The sequence below is a fragment of the Sus scrofa genome, chromosome 6 (assembly GCF_000003025.6).
Source record: "Sus scrofa isolate TJ Tabasco breed Duroc chromosome 6, Sscrofa11.1, whole genome shotgun sequence".
Classification (NCBI taxonomy): Eukaryota; Metazoa; Chordata; class Mammalia; order Artiodactyla; family Suidae; genus Sus; species Sus scrofa.
Genome location: NC_010448.4, coordinates 32,844,880 through 32,860,331, shown reverse-complemented (window position 1 = coordinate 32,860,331; position 15,452 = coordinate 32,844,880).

Below are 15,452 nucleotides of genomic sequence, written 5' to 3'. Positions count from 1 at the left end.
CATCAAAATAAAGAAGAGGCTGTTGAATTCATAATTCAGCTTCCTTATTTTCACAGATGGAGAAAGTGAAGCTTGGTGACATTAGTCAATCAATATATCCAGGAAATGGGACCCTAAAACTAACAATATCCAATTCAGGGTTCCTTCTATGATCCCTGGAGCACTACTATAACGCTGTAAGATTTATAGATTCTTGAAAATGCTTTCTCACTCTGATATCCCATATAAATATCCAGATAGATAATCCATCTCTAAAGACCTCCAGGGGAACAGATCAGCTTCTATTCTACCTAGGCATTCAAGTAATGGGTAACTGACACCCCAGAGAAATCTGAGTCTTTTCTGCTTGTTAGCAAAGCAGTGAGGAGTTAGAAAAGTGAACAAAGGATAAGAATGAGACAGAAAATTTGCAGGCTATGAAAGAAGTATCTTGAATTTTTTTTTTCGTTTAAAATATTGTGACATCATATCCATGGCAGACGTTATTCTCCCTGTGATTGCCAGTAATCTAATTATCTCAGCATGTTTTACAGCAGCAAGCAAATGTAGCACCGAATGAGAAGAAATGCTGTGACACACTTAGAAAAATATTACCCTGTGATGCTTTAATCAATTATAGCATTGATGGCTGGTATAGTTGGCAAGGCCCTGGAACCTCTGATCTCCTGGCCCCTTTTAATACCTGGCGCTATTTTATCTGAGAATCTAATTTGGGTGAGTCGTTAATTAAAATGCATGAAACTTAGTCCACTATTAACCTCAGGTCTCCCCCTCTGGATCCCGACTCTCTTTTGAAAAGCTCTTCACCTCGACAAAACGTCAGTGGCTGCTTTGGATATTTAGATGTGTATGGATTCAGCAATAGAAAAAAGAGATGGACTGTTCCAGAATCCCATTTTAGAGATGGAGATGCAGAAAAGGCGACTCAGCCAATAACTATTTGATGAGTACCCACAGTCTATCATTACCTCTTTCTCAAAAAACGGAAATCGGGCAGGAAATAAATAATTAACTTCAGCAATATCTAAATAACATGTTTTGTAGGCATTAAAGTGAAATCTGTGAATGTTGTGAAATGAAATTGAAGATATGACGTATATACAGGATAGTCAACTATATAAAAAGATGACCAGGATGACAACGACGATGACAACTGGAAGGAAGTATATATTACAACAGCGATAATATCAAGGTGTCAGGATTTTTTCCTACGTTTTAAACTCTTCTCTAATTGTCAAGTTTCCCACAATAGTTAGAAACAAACCTTAAAAAGTGTTCCTAAGACATTAGAAAAAATAATAACAGTCTTAGGAGAGGATCCCAGCCTCCTGTGTTCTTTTTCTCTCCCTCCTCAATGCATCAGAGGAATCTAGTCTCACGGCCACCTCCCCTCTGTCATTCTGCAGGTTAAGAGGAGAACCTGTCATAAATCCGGTAACACTTGAGAGGATCTCCATCTATTCATGGTGTTCCACCCTGGGGCCTTACATTGAAAAGAAAGCTGTTGCCTCCCTTCCCGTTTGCCACCAGATTGCTGAGTGGCTTTGCTTCGCACTCTTTTCCCCGAGGCACTTACTGCATGAGTGGTATCCATGATGGAGCCTATAAATTTATACGACAAATCGAGGAAATGTTTCCTTACAAAGCTTTAAGAGGCAATATTAATTAAGTGTGTCTTTTCACATGGGATCATACAATATCTATCGCTAAAGTAATTAAGAATGAAGACATAAACTCATTAGATGTGTACTGTAAAGATGAAAATGCTCAGAAATTATCGACTGTTCACATAGTACCACCTCCAACCATTTAGAGCAAAAGCAATCAGCTAAGATGTAATGTCTCAGAGGTTTGAGTAAGAATAAAAATAAATACATATCCCTTTATTCCATGTGCGAATTCATTAACTAGCCAACTCTGGAAGTCCTCGAAGAAGGCTATTTCATTTTTTTTTAATTTTTTTTATTTATTTTGGTTTTGTTTTGTTTTGTTTTTTTTATTGTTGTTGTTGCTATTTCTTGGGCCGCTCCTGCAGCATATGGAGGTTCCCAGGCTAGAGGTTGAATCGGAGCTGTAGCCACCAGCCTACACCAGAGCCACAGCAACTCGGGATCCGAGCCGAGTCTGCAACCTACACCACAGCTCACGGCAATGCCAGATCGTTAACCCACTGAGCAAGGGCAGGGACCGAACCCGCAACCTCATGGTTCCTAGTCGGATTCGTTAACCACTGTGCCACGACGGGAACTCCTCATTTTTTTTTTTAATGAAATGAATATGGGTACTTTTCTATCTCTCATTCAGTTTTCACAAATCTTTTGTTTTGTTTTGTGTTTTTGTTTTTTTTGTTTTTTTGCCCTTTGAGGGCCCCTCCAGTGGCATATGGAGGTTCCCAGGCTAGGGGTCTAATCAGAGCTGTAGCCACCGGCCTACACCAGAGCCACAGCAATGCAGGATCCGAGCTGTGTCTGCAACCTACACCACAGCTCACGGCAACACTGGATCCTTAACCCACTGAGCAAGGCCAGGGATTGAACCCGCAACCTCATGGTTCCTAGTCGGATTCGTTAACCACTGAGCCACGACGGGAACTCCCAGTTTTCACAAATCTTAAAACCACTTATTCATCATCAAGTGTCTTGAGGTTCTCACCTCCCATATCTTTTTTTTTTTTTTTAATTTTCCCACTGTACAGCAAGGGGGTCAGGTTATCCTTACATGTATACATTGCAGTTACAGTTTTTTCCCCCACCCTTTCTTCTGTTGCGACATGAGTATCTAGACATAGTTCTCAATGCTATTCAGCAGGATCTCCTTGTAAATCTATTCTAAGTTGTGTCTGATAAGCCCAAGCTCCCCATCCCTCCCACTCCCTCCCCCTCCCATCAGGCAACCACAAGTCTCTTCTCCAAGTCCATGATTTCCTTTTCTGAGGAGATGTTCATTTGTGCTGGATATTAGATTCCAGTTATAAGTGATATCATATGGTATTTGTCTTTGTCTTTCTGGCTCATTTCACTCAGTATGAGATTTTCTAGTTCCATCCATGTTGCTGCAAATGGCATGATGTCATCCTTTTTTATGGCTGAGTAGTATTCCATTGTGTATATATACCACCTCTTCCGAATCCAATCACCTGTCGATGGACATTTGGGTTGTTTCCATGTCCTGGCTATTGTGAATAGTGCTGCAATGAACATGCGGGTGCATGTGTCTCTTTTAAGCAGAGCTTTGTCCGGATAGATGCCCAAGAGTGGGATTGCAGGGTCATATGGAAGTTCTATGTATAGATTTCTAAGGTATCTCCAAACTGTTCTCCATAGTGGCTGTACCAGTTTACATTCCCACCAGCAGTGCAGGAGGGTTCCCTTTTCTCCACAGCCCCTCCAGCACTTGCTATTTGTCGATTTATTAATGATGGCCATTCTGACTGGTGTGAGGTGGTATCTCATGGTAGTTTTGATTTGCATTTCTCTTATAATCAGCAATGTTGAGCATTTTTTCATGTGTTTGTTGGCCATCTGTATATCTTCTTTGGAGAAATGGCTATTCAGGTCTTTTGCCCATTTTTCCATTGATTGATTGGTTTTTTTGCTGTTGGGTTGTATAAGTTGCTTATATATTCTAGAGATTAAGCCCTTGTCAGTTGCATCATTTGAAACTGTTTTCTCCCATTCTGTAAGTTGTCTTTTTGTTTTCTTTTGGGTTTCCTTTGCTGTGCAAAAGCTTTTCAGTTTGATGAGGTCCCATGGGTTTATTTTTGCTCTAATTTCTATTACTTTGGGAGACTGCCCTGAGAAAATATTCATGATGTTGATGTCAGAGAGTGTTTTGCCTATGTTTTCTTCTAGGAGTTTGATGGTGTCCTGTCGTATATTTAAGTCTTTCAGCCATTTGGAGTTTATTTTTGTGCATGGTGTGAGGGTGTGTTCTAGTTTCATTGCTTTGCATGCAGCTGTCCAGGTTTCCCAGCAATGCTTGCTGAATAGACTTTCCTTTTCCCATGTTATGTTCTTGCCTCCCTTGTCAAAGATTAATTGACCATAGGTGTCAGGGTTTATTTCCGGATTCTCTGTTCTGTTCCATTGGTCTGTCTGTCTGTTTTGATACCAGTACCACACTGTTTTGATGACTGTGGCTTTGTAGTATTTCTTGAAGTCTGGGAGAGTTATGCCTCCTGCTTGGTTTTTGTTTCTCAGGATTGCTTTGGCGATTCTGGGTCTTTTGTGGTTCCATATAAATGTTTGGATTGTTTGTTCTAGTTCTGTGAAAAATGTCATGGGTAATTTGATAGGGATTGCATTGAATCTGTAGATTGCTTTGGGTAGTATGGCCATTTTCACAATATTGATTTTCCCAATCCAGGAACATGGAATATCTTTCCATTTCTTTACATCTTCTTTGATTTCTTTGATTAAAGTTTTATAGTTCTCGGCATATAGGTCCTTTACCTCCTTGGTCAGGTGTATTCCGAGGTATTTGATTTTGTGAGGTGCAATTTTAAAAGGTATCATATTTTTGTATTCCTTTTCTAATGTTTCATTGCTGGTATACAGAAATGCAACTGACTTCTGAATGTTAATCTTATATCCTGCCACTTTGCTGAATTTATTAATCAGTTCAAGGAGTTTTGGGGTTGAGTCCTTAGGGTTTTCTATGTATAGTATCATGTCATCTGCATACAGTGACAGTTTGATCTCTTCTCTTCCTATATGGATGCCTTTTATTTCTTTTGTTTGTCTAATTGCTGTGGCTAGGACTTCCAAAACTATGTTGAAGAGCAGAGGTGAGAGTGGGCATCCCTGTCTTGTTCCAGATTTGAGTGAGAAGGCTTTCAGTTTTTCCCCATTGAGTATTATATTTGCTGTGGGTTTGTCATAAATGGCTTGGATTATATTCAGGAATGTTCCTTCTATACCCACTTTGGCGAGGGTCTTGATCATGAATGGATGTTGAACTTTGTCAAATGCTTTTTCTGCGTCTATTGTCACCTCCCATATCTTAATTCTCCTTTTTATTTAATGATAAGGCATTGTTGCTTCTTTTAGACTAGCAATAATAATTTTGGATTATTAGAGTCTACAGAATGTCCAAAACAAGGATTTTAAGATTTTTAAAAAGACCATATCAAGATAGTGTTACTTTTTATTATAAGCCTTATAAATCTATTTAACTTTTTGAAACTATGACATTAAGTTAGTTGATTAAATAAAACCCAAGAGGAGAAAAAGAAAAAGAGAGTGAATAAAGTTAGGTGTCCAAGTACTGTCTTATAAGTTTAAGAATAATCACCAAAAGATCTGAGATACAAACCATGAATCAAAGTTTCCAAAATAAGAGAGGAAATCAATGGGAATAAACAAAAGCTGACCAATTTACAAGAAGTATGAAAAGAGAAAGAAAAAAACAGCTAATAAACAGCATGGAAAACTGAAGACCAAAGATAAGATGGCAGAAATAAGTTTTTTAACATGCAATGACAATTCAAGTACACTTCAGATTAGATAAACAATGAAAGGCTCTTTTCTGCTTAGAGACATCAAACTAAGGGAAAATGACTTAGAAAGGTTGAGAATAAAGAGATGACAAAAGAAAAACAATTCTAAACAACATTAAAAGTTGGTATAGTGAACATTTTTGTTATAATAAATAGCATTTAAAGCAAGAGATACTAATAAAGGTAAGCCATAATAAATAACCACAAAGAAATAACCATTGCATAAAGAAAAATAACCACAAGAAGATATTAAAAGTCATATGTATCAAATGTATGCATCTCGAAACCCTAAAGCAAAAAATGGTTTAATTTCATAGGGTGGGCCATCTTAAACACTTCTTTTAGAAACTAATAGATCAAGATGACCAAAATCAAGGATATGGGAGAAATGAGTAACACAATTAATAAGATTTATTATTAGAGACACACTTGCTGCTTCAAATGATTCTCTTTAGAAAACTACCTCAACTGATATGTTTGTAAACATATCTGTCTATATATCTAGAGAGAAAAAACAAAATCTTTTCAAGTTCACTTGGAAAGTAACTTTATTTATGAAGTTATGAAGCAATTTATAGTTATGAAGCAATTTCCTTAATCCATGATTTAGGGTGGGCATTTTAATTTCAGTTTCATGTATGTATAATTAATATTATGCACATTATATACATATAGTATTATGCATATTATTCATACATGTAACTAAAATGTCCACCTAAATAAACAACAGGTTTAGAAAATTACACTGCAACTCTAGAGTATTTAGAACAAATGACAATTATAAACAGTATACACCAAAAGCTTACAGGAGATGTACAAGACATATATCCAGCAATGGACTTATAAAAATAATTTGTTAAGAACTATATATCAAAAAGAAAAAGGAAAACAAGTGAATAGAATTCACTTTATTGTTGAAATGTCTATTTCTGACTTTCATTATGTCAGTTTTTATGGCATGTATTTGGGGCTATGTTTCTAGGGGCATGTATGTTTATAATTGTTAAATATTCCTGATGGATGGACCCTTTTACCATTATAAGATGTCCCTCATTTTCCCTAGTAACATTCTTTAAAAAAATATTTTGTCCTATATTATCATAGTCACTCTAGCTTTCTTATGGTTGCTATTTCAATGACATATTTTTCCATTCATTTTCTTTCAATCTATTTGTATTATTGAATCTAAAGTATCTCTCTTGTAGACAGCATATAATAGGATATTATTTTACTTTCTCCACTCTAACAATCTCTGCCTCTTGATTGGATTATTTAATTGATTGGATTAATTGAATTACATATTTAATGTAATTACTTACACAGTATATCATTTTACATTTTGTTTCTGTAAGTCTCATGCCTCTTTCTCCCTCTTTTTCTCTTTTACTGCTTTCTTTTGCATTAAGTGAATATTTTCCAATGTAACAATTTAATTGCTTTAATGATTTTTCCCTATTTTTTGAGATTTTTTTTTTTTTTTACTCATTTCTTCACGGCTTTATTTTTGACAGATAGTTTTGCTAAATACAAAATTCTTTATTGATAGTTTTTTCTTCCAGCACTTTGAATATGTCATCTTACTGACTTCTGGCCTCCATTCTCTCTGAGAAGGAGTCAGCTTTAGTCTTATTGGACTCCCCTTGTACATGATGAGTAATTTTTCTCTTACTGATTTCACTATTATCTCTTAATATTTGATTTTTAGTATTTAAAAATACAAGACATCTATGCATGGATCTCTTTGCATTTACCCCACTCACAGTGTCTTGAGCTTCTTAGATGTGTAGTTTTTCATCAGGCTGAGAAATTTTTCAGCCACTATTTCTTCAAATATTTTTCCTGCCCCTTTCTCTCCTCTCCTCTGGCGCTCCTATGTATATGATGGTGTGCTTAATGCTATTCGACATTTGATGCTCTGTTCATTTTTCTTCATTGTTTCCCTTCTATGTTCTTCAGCAAGCATAATCTCTATTGATCTATGTTCAAGTTCACTGATCCTTTCTTCCTCCAGGTCAAATCTACTATTGACCCCACCACTGAGTTTTTCATTTCAATTACTATACTTTTCAACTATTATTGACCCTTGAACAATGCAGGGATTAGGGATACTGGCCCTCCATGCAATCAAAAATCTGTGTATAACTTTACAGTCAGCCCCCTGTATCTATGGTTCCAGTTACAGAGTCAACCAACCACATATTGTGCAGTACTGTAGTATGCATTTATTAGAAAAAAATCCACATATAAGGGTACCTGTGCAGTTTAAACCAGTGTTGTTCAAGGGTCAAGAGAATTCTGTGCAGAATTTCCATTGGTTCCTTGTTATAATTTCTTGCAATATTCTCTATGTTATGCTACACTGTCATCATACATTACTTCTTTTTTTCTTTTTCACACTTTTTAGGGCTGCACCCATGGCATGTGGAAGCTCCCAGGCCAGGGGTCCAAACAGAGCTGCAGCTGCCAGCCTACACCACAGCTACAGCAATGCAGGATCTGAGCCACATCTGCAACCTACACCACAGCTCACGACAATGCCAGATCCTTAACCCACAGATCGAGGCCAGGGATCAAACCTGCGTCCTGGTTCGATGGATACTAGCTGGATTCATTTCTGCTGCACCACAATGGGAATGCCGTACATTACTTCATAATCATGGTTTCCTTCAGTTCTTCGAATATGTTTAAAATAGCTACTTTAAAGGGTTTCTGCTAAATCCAATATCCGGTTCCTTTCACACAGTTTCTGTTGTCTGTTTTTTTACTCTGGTTTATGTATCATATTTCCCTGTATCTTTGCATGTCTCCACCTTCTATGTTGTGGGATAATGGGACAGTATAGATATCCTGGGTACTGGTGCCCTACCTCTGGGGACTCTTGTTGTTTGTTCATTTTGTTAGTGAATGGCTGGACTACTTTAAGTCTATTTCTCACCACTGTCCCTATGGTATGTGGCCTTTAATGCTGCTCCTCTGGAGGCACAGCTTTGGGTATGCTCACAATCACTCTGGAATGAGTAGAACTCCCTTTGACTGTCTCTGTCCATGATCACACCCAGCTGTTAGGCTCTATTACTCATCAGATAATTGTCATACTGTTTTTGACAATGCCCTGCAGCATAAATGTTTCCACAGTCTGCTCCAATTAAATGTGGATCTCTTTGCATGGATAGTTTTTTGAGATTTGTTCGGACCAAAGGAGAGCTCTTAGATGTCTCTTTTCCCGATCCTCTTTGATAAAGTAAATGGCTTAATATTTAGCTTGTTGTTTTTACCTTCAAAACCTTCACTGCCTTTGAGAACACTTTTATGTTTGAAATTCCCCTACACAAATAAAGTTTCAAATAAAGTCATTTCCTCTGGGAAGAGCTTTAACAATCCTCTGCTATTAAGGCCTACCTCTCTCCCTGGGTAAAACTTCTGAGCCACAAGCTCCAGAACTGAAAACAAGGACAGAGGCCTGCTTCTCTCTAAATAACACCATTCACTGTTTAAGAGCAGGATACTGGGTAGGGCAGTAGCCTATGTTCTTATTTGCTTGTCTTTCCTGGTAAAGAACCTCCACTCTATGAATGAGCTAGAGTGAGGATAATAGTGGACCCAGGATTTTTAGCATACTGTGGCTGAAGTAGAACCTCTACCATATTACTAGTGGCTAGGTGAAAGAAAGGAGCCCCCAACCTTCAGCCACATTCATCTGGAATTTAGCCTCTGAAACTGTAGCTGGGAAAGATAAGAAATGCAAGAAATCCATCCTCCCCAAGAAGATAAATTAGATCTCAATTTACAGCTTATGGGATAAGGAATCCTATGTTCTTGGCTGCATCTGCCTTGAGAATGGTTTCCTATGGTTTCCATCAGACTGGACTGAGAAGGGGAGAAAGGGGAGAGGTCATGGTTCAAATGCCACAGATTCCCACTGCTCCTACCAAGTTTTAGTAGGTTTTCTTGAATACATGTTTATTTATACACCCTTAGGATTTTAAATGGTTTTAAATGGTTATTGTCTCAAAATAATTTTTAGCACTTACGTTTGTTGTACTAAAGAGCATGTTCATGGAACTAACAATGTTACCATAACCAAAGTGGAACTCCACTAATCCATTTTTATAAGCTACTAAGACCATAATGCATAAGCAAGCAAAGTCAGTCAGGAAAAGTAAATTATAGACTAATCTTAAGTAAAGTCCCAATAAATTGTTAATAAAATGAAATTGGCAGTTTATTTTTTAACAATAATACTCTTACCTGGACATGATATATTATGCTAGGAATTCAAGGATAGCCAATATCATACCTATTCATCTCAAAACATAAAAGCAAGCTGGGGAGTTCCTGTCCTGGCTCAGTAGTAACAAACTAGACTAGTATCCATGAAGATGTGGGTTCGATCCCTTGCCTCACTCAGCAAGTTAAGTATCTGGTGTTACTGTGAGCTGTGGTGGAGGTCCCAGACACTGTTCGTATCTGTTGCTGTGGCTGTGGCATAGGCTGGCGGCCACAGCTCCAATTGGGCCCCTAGCCTGGGAACTTCCATATGCTGTGGGTGCAGCCCTTAAAAAAAAAAAAAAAAAAAAAAGCAAGCTGAAGAATAATACAGTACCTTTCACAGACATTTAAAAAGTACAAAAATTCTATATGTTTTTATGAATGTAGTATTTGCATAGTAATACAGTAGAACTAGAAAAGCTAGACTATACATGTAAAATTTAATGATAATGTTTATCTCTGTGAAGGAAGGAAAGACAGTGTGAGAGTAGAAGTGGACACAGTTGATTTCAACTTGATCTGACAGAAGCTTATTAAAGTATAAAGAATATTTTCTCTCAGGAGTTCCCACTGTGGCTCAGCGGCAATGAAGCTGACTAGTATCCATGAGGAGGACATAGGTTCAATTTCTGCCCTCACTCAGTGGGTCAAGGATCTGGTGCTGCTGTGAGCTGTGGTGTAGCCTATAGACGCTGCTCGAATCTGGTGTTGCTGTGGCTGTAGTATAGGCTGGCCGCTTCAGCTCAGAATCAACCCCTCACCTGGGAACCTCCATTATGCCCGGGTGCAGCCCCAAAAAGAGAAAGAACAATTTTTTCTCTATTTTTTTATGGTAAAATCAGATAGATTGATAGATAGATAGATAGATAGATAGATAGATAGATAGATAGATAGATAGATAGAACAACTAACCCAAAATGCAACTCAACATGCTCCTGGATTTAAATACTTAAATACTATATATCTTAGTATCAAATATGGAGCATACGTGCCGAAAAACCCAAGGAGGTTTACATTTTGCCTTTCACATTTCACAAACTTTTGAGATAAAAAATTCTTTGTCTGTCTGCTTACAAGTCATATGACTTAGAGCAAGTTTTTTTTTTTTTTCTTTCTGAACCTCAAATCCCACACATGTAACCTATGGATAAGAAAACCTACCATCCAAAATTTTTGTGATAATTAAAGTATTTAAGATATGTGTAGTGCTTCATTCAACTTCCCAATTTATAATAGATGTTCGGCAAATCCCAACCTTGCCTTTAGGCTCTTCCCCTGCTCATCTGCAGAAAACACTGGGTGAGCAAGGTTAGAGCCAAAGAGTCAGATTTATACCACAGTTCCTGAAACAAGCCGAACATCACCTCTGGCACTGTGAATGTCTCCGTAGATCATTTTTTACTAAAACCATTTGCCTCCTCAGTGGGAAGCAAGTTTGGAGCCACAGGGTCTTGAGTGAAGTTCTCAGCTCTGCTACTTATCAGCAATGTGACCTTGAGAAAATCATTTAACTTTTCTGTGCCTCAGTCTCCTCATCTGTAAAATGAGGTTAATAATCCCTACCTTTGTGAACCATTGGGAGAACTGGACATCACATATGCAAGTACCTCACACACAGAAGATACTAAAAATATTAGAAGCACTAGTATTAATCATCCTGGTCATTGTTCTTATTACTAGTCTTATTAGAAGAGCATCTTCCTTATACATATTTAAAAAATCGATGCTGATGCATATATTCTGTTCAGCACTATATCATCCCCATTAAAAGACCATTTATAAAATGTGGCCACAACACCAGTTACCATCACATAGACACGGACTGAGTTTTCAAATGGACATGCAACATTAATCTCTCCTTAATGGATATGTCCTCCCCCAGCTTAGAAAAGATTCCACTCTAGAATTGTGAAGAATTTATTGTCCTATGGCTAGGAGATTCTAATAAATGCAAAACTTTTGCTACGTCCAGCTGCCTAAACTCAACTCCAAAGGCACAATGTTACCCAACTCAGAGCCATCAACCTAAGAGAGATTTATTTCAAACCGTCTCACGAAACAGCAACAAGGCTTAGCTCTAAACCTGTCTCAACTTTGCTCCAACTGCACTCTGAATTATTGACAGACTTAATTAACCCTGTAATTTCTTAGTGATAATTACCATCTTTTCTTAGGCAACAGATCTGATCCCTAAGCCCAGATTTGCTAAGAAACCTAAAGAGATAGACAACTATTTGTCACATCGAAGCCAAAAACTATGTCTAGAAAATATCCTATTAATTAAAATAAGTTATCCCTCCAAAGGGACACATGTCAATTTTAGACAAGAATTAACCTTTCCATTCCAGTTTTCCTTTCGAAGCTTAAGGCTTAAAATGTACAGAAATTGATAAAGGAGACACTCAGGAACCAGAGCTGTTGGGTCATTCCCCAGAAACACAGAGATAAATTTCTTGATGAAATACTTCCAATTCCTTAGAGGCATTTTTAGCAAATACAAATGTTTATCCCAATGTGCTTTCAGTACTGTCAGCACAAGCTTGGCACGTTTATAATGTAGTCTGCATCAAGCTCAAATCCAAAATCTGGGCAGTTTTCAGAGAAGGCACCCAGAAACTGTATTGTCTGCATTATTCACAATCCTGGAAGCAAGATCAATAGCTGCAGTTCACCAACGAAGCTCCAAAGCCCAGCAAGGAGTCATTTTTGACACAGTAAATTTAGTGAGAATGATGTGCTCCTTTGCTGAACCCAAAGGGCGGTTTTCTCAGGTTAACAAAGACGATAATGAAGTAGCAGCCTTCAGGCCAGAAAATACCACCTGGGAGCCATTCTTCCTGGGAAGGAGCTGTGTGCAAATACAATATTCAAAAGGAGAAAAATCACCATGGAGTTAGTACATACACCACAGTATATACCAGTGGCGGAAAAATGTTCAAAACAGGGCATCAAGACCTGGGAGGGGTCCATCTACCTGCTCCATTCCCATCTGCTAGACCATCTGGAGACCACCAAGTCTTACACAAACTGAAGTCCTGGGGAGTCTGGTTCTACCACCAGGAAAGCTCTTCCTGTAAAGTTCTTCTAGGAAAAAAAAAAAAAAAACATACAAGGACCATGATGGATTTATTAGACACAACGAGGCGGACTGTGTACAACAGGTCACTTCTAACCACTGTGCATGTATACAGGTGGTCTGGAAAACTTAAACAGGGCTAGTCCCTGACAAGAACATCACTGTAACCAGAGGATGAGTTAAATCCCTCTGAGAGGTCCTAGCAGAAATGTAATCACAGTGGGAAGTGATTCTTTAAAAGTAGAAAGTTAAGTCAGAAAGAAGTTAAGAATAACCTAACCTATTTATTATGGCTAAGCTATCTAATGAGTAAAGAAACACCTAATTTAAGCATAGACATAACACTACTATTAGTAATAGTAGAAGGAAACTACCATTTCTTGATTGTCTACTACATGCCAAGCATCATACTAAGTTTATGATTTCATTGATCCTCCAATGGGACAAAAGATGGGTAATACTTATACCCATTTCACTGATAAGAACTTAAGCCCTTAGGGCAGGACCAGCAGCATCAGCATCACCTTGGAACTTGTTAAAAATGCAAACTCTCAGGGCCAATCCCAGATCTACTGAATCAGAAACTCTGAGGCTAGGACTCAGAAATCTGTATTTCAACAAGCCCTTCATGTGATTCTGGTGGGTACTAAAGTTTGAGAATCCCCATCTTGGAGCAAAGATTCTCAGCCTTGGCTGCACACTGAAATCACCTGGGCAGTTTTTAAAACTACTGATGCAGAATTCCCGTTGTGGTGCAGTGGAAACGAATCTGACTAGTACCCACGAAGTTGTGGGTTCAGTCCCTGGCCTTGCTCAGTGGCTTAAGGATCCAGCATTGCTGTGAGCTACGGTGTAGGTTGTAGACACGGCTCGGATTCTTCATTGCTGTGGCTGTGGCGTAGGCCTGCAGCTGTGGCTCCAATTGGACCCCTAGCCTGGAAACCTCCATATGCCATGGGTAAGGCCCTAAAAAGCAAAAAATAAAATAAAATAAAATAAAACTACTGATGCTTGGTCTCCTCTCTAGAGATATGATTTTATTTCTCTGTGGTACAATCTAGGTATAGGATTTTTAACACAAGTGACGTTAATGTGCAGCCAAGGATAAGAGCTACAGCACTAGAAACTAGTTTTCCCAAGTTCCCTGGAGATCATGAAAGCAAAGGAGCTGAGATTCAAACTCAGGTCTATGACAACTGTGTGCTCTGTCCATACACCCTTCCTACTTAAAGCCTGGCCCAGAACCAACAGCACCTGCACCACGTGGGAGCTTGCTAGGAATGCAGAATTTCAGCTCAGACCCCAGACTTATGGTATCAGAACCTATGTGAAGGAGATCCCTATATGACAGGCATATGCAACAGAGTTTGAGACATGAGACATGGCTCAATGATAATTCTACCTTGTAGTCACATAGTCATCAGTGACCATTTATTTGTCCTTATCAGTATGGCAGATACCATTTTAAGAAATGGACTGAGTTTCGATTTAGTGCCTCTGCAACACCAGGACACAGGTTCAATCCCCAGGTTGGCACAATGGGTTAAAGGATCAGGCATTGCTGCAGCTGCATCTTTGGGATCTGACCCCTGTCTCAGGAACTCCATATGCCACAGGGCAGCCAAAAAAGGAAAAAAAAAAAAAGATACTGACTGAGATTTCTTTTCCCATCCAATCCCTTCTTCCTACTTCCTTATATACATCCATCACTCTTCTGTTTCCGTTCATCAGCAGAAATAGAAGGTTAGTGGAAGGAGAAAGAAGCTGACACAGCCTGGAACAAAGAAGTGAAAACTTTTGATCATATGTTTTAAATGTATATTAGAGGAAGAAGAGGAATTATGTACTGAAGATGTATAATATAAAAATTTTAAACACACAAATGAATAACATACTATTTAGGAATACGTATGTTTACAGTTAAAGAACAACCCAAATATAAAAACATGGTAGACACTGAATTCTGAATAGTGGTTGCCGCTTCTGAAAGAGTGGAGACAATCAGGGAGGATCATTTGGGCAGCTTTTAGGTACCACCAATATTCTATTTCTTAAGCTAGGAGGTAGGTATATGGGTCTTTATTATAGTATTCTCACATATTTTCATACGTCCAAAATATGGGGTAATTTTTTAAGAAGAAAAGAAAACCAGTTCTCTCTTCTTCCACTGTTTGGGGTTGGACACTGAAATTTCTAAGCTTAATACAAAACCACAATGGCTTACATTCAAATTACTGTGTTGCTAGATGAAAAGCCCCTCTTCAACATTTTGGATGCTTTAGTAACTTCTACCTGCACAAAGTAACCTTAGGCAAATCAAACTGCAAAGACCTACTGCAACACCCACCACCAGGGTGTGAAGGTTTAGAAAAGTTGGTGGAATGCTATAAGTGGTAAATTCTAACTTTCATCTTAGCAGTATTTTATAGGTTGCTACCTGGTCTATTAATGCCTCAGATTAGGAAATGAAAATAGGACTGGATGTCAAACCGATTCTGCTTGAAGTGCAGCTGCACCAATAAGAAAATGCTTGTAAGTGCTTACTCCATGCCAGGCATTGTTCTAATCTTACTGGATCAGAACATAGTTAATGCTATTATGGATTTACAG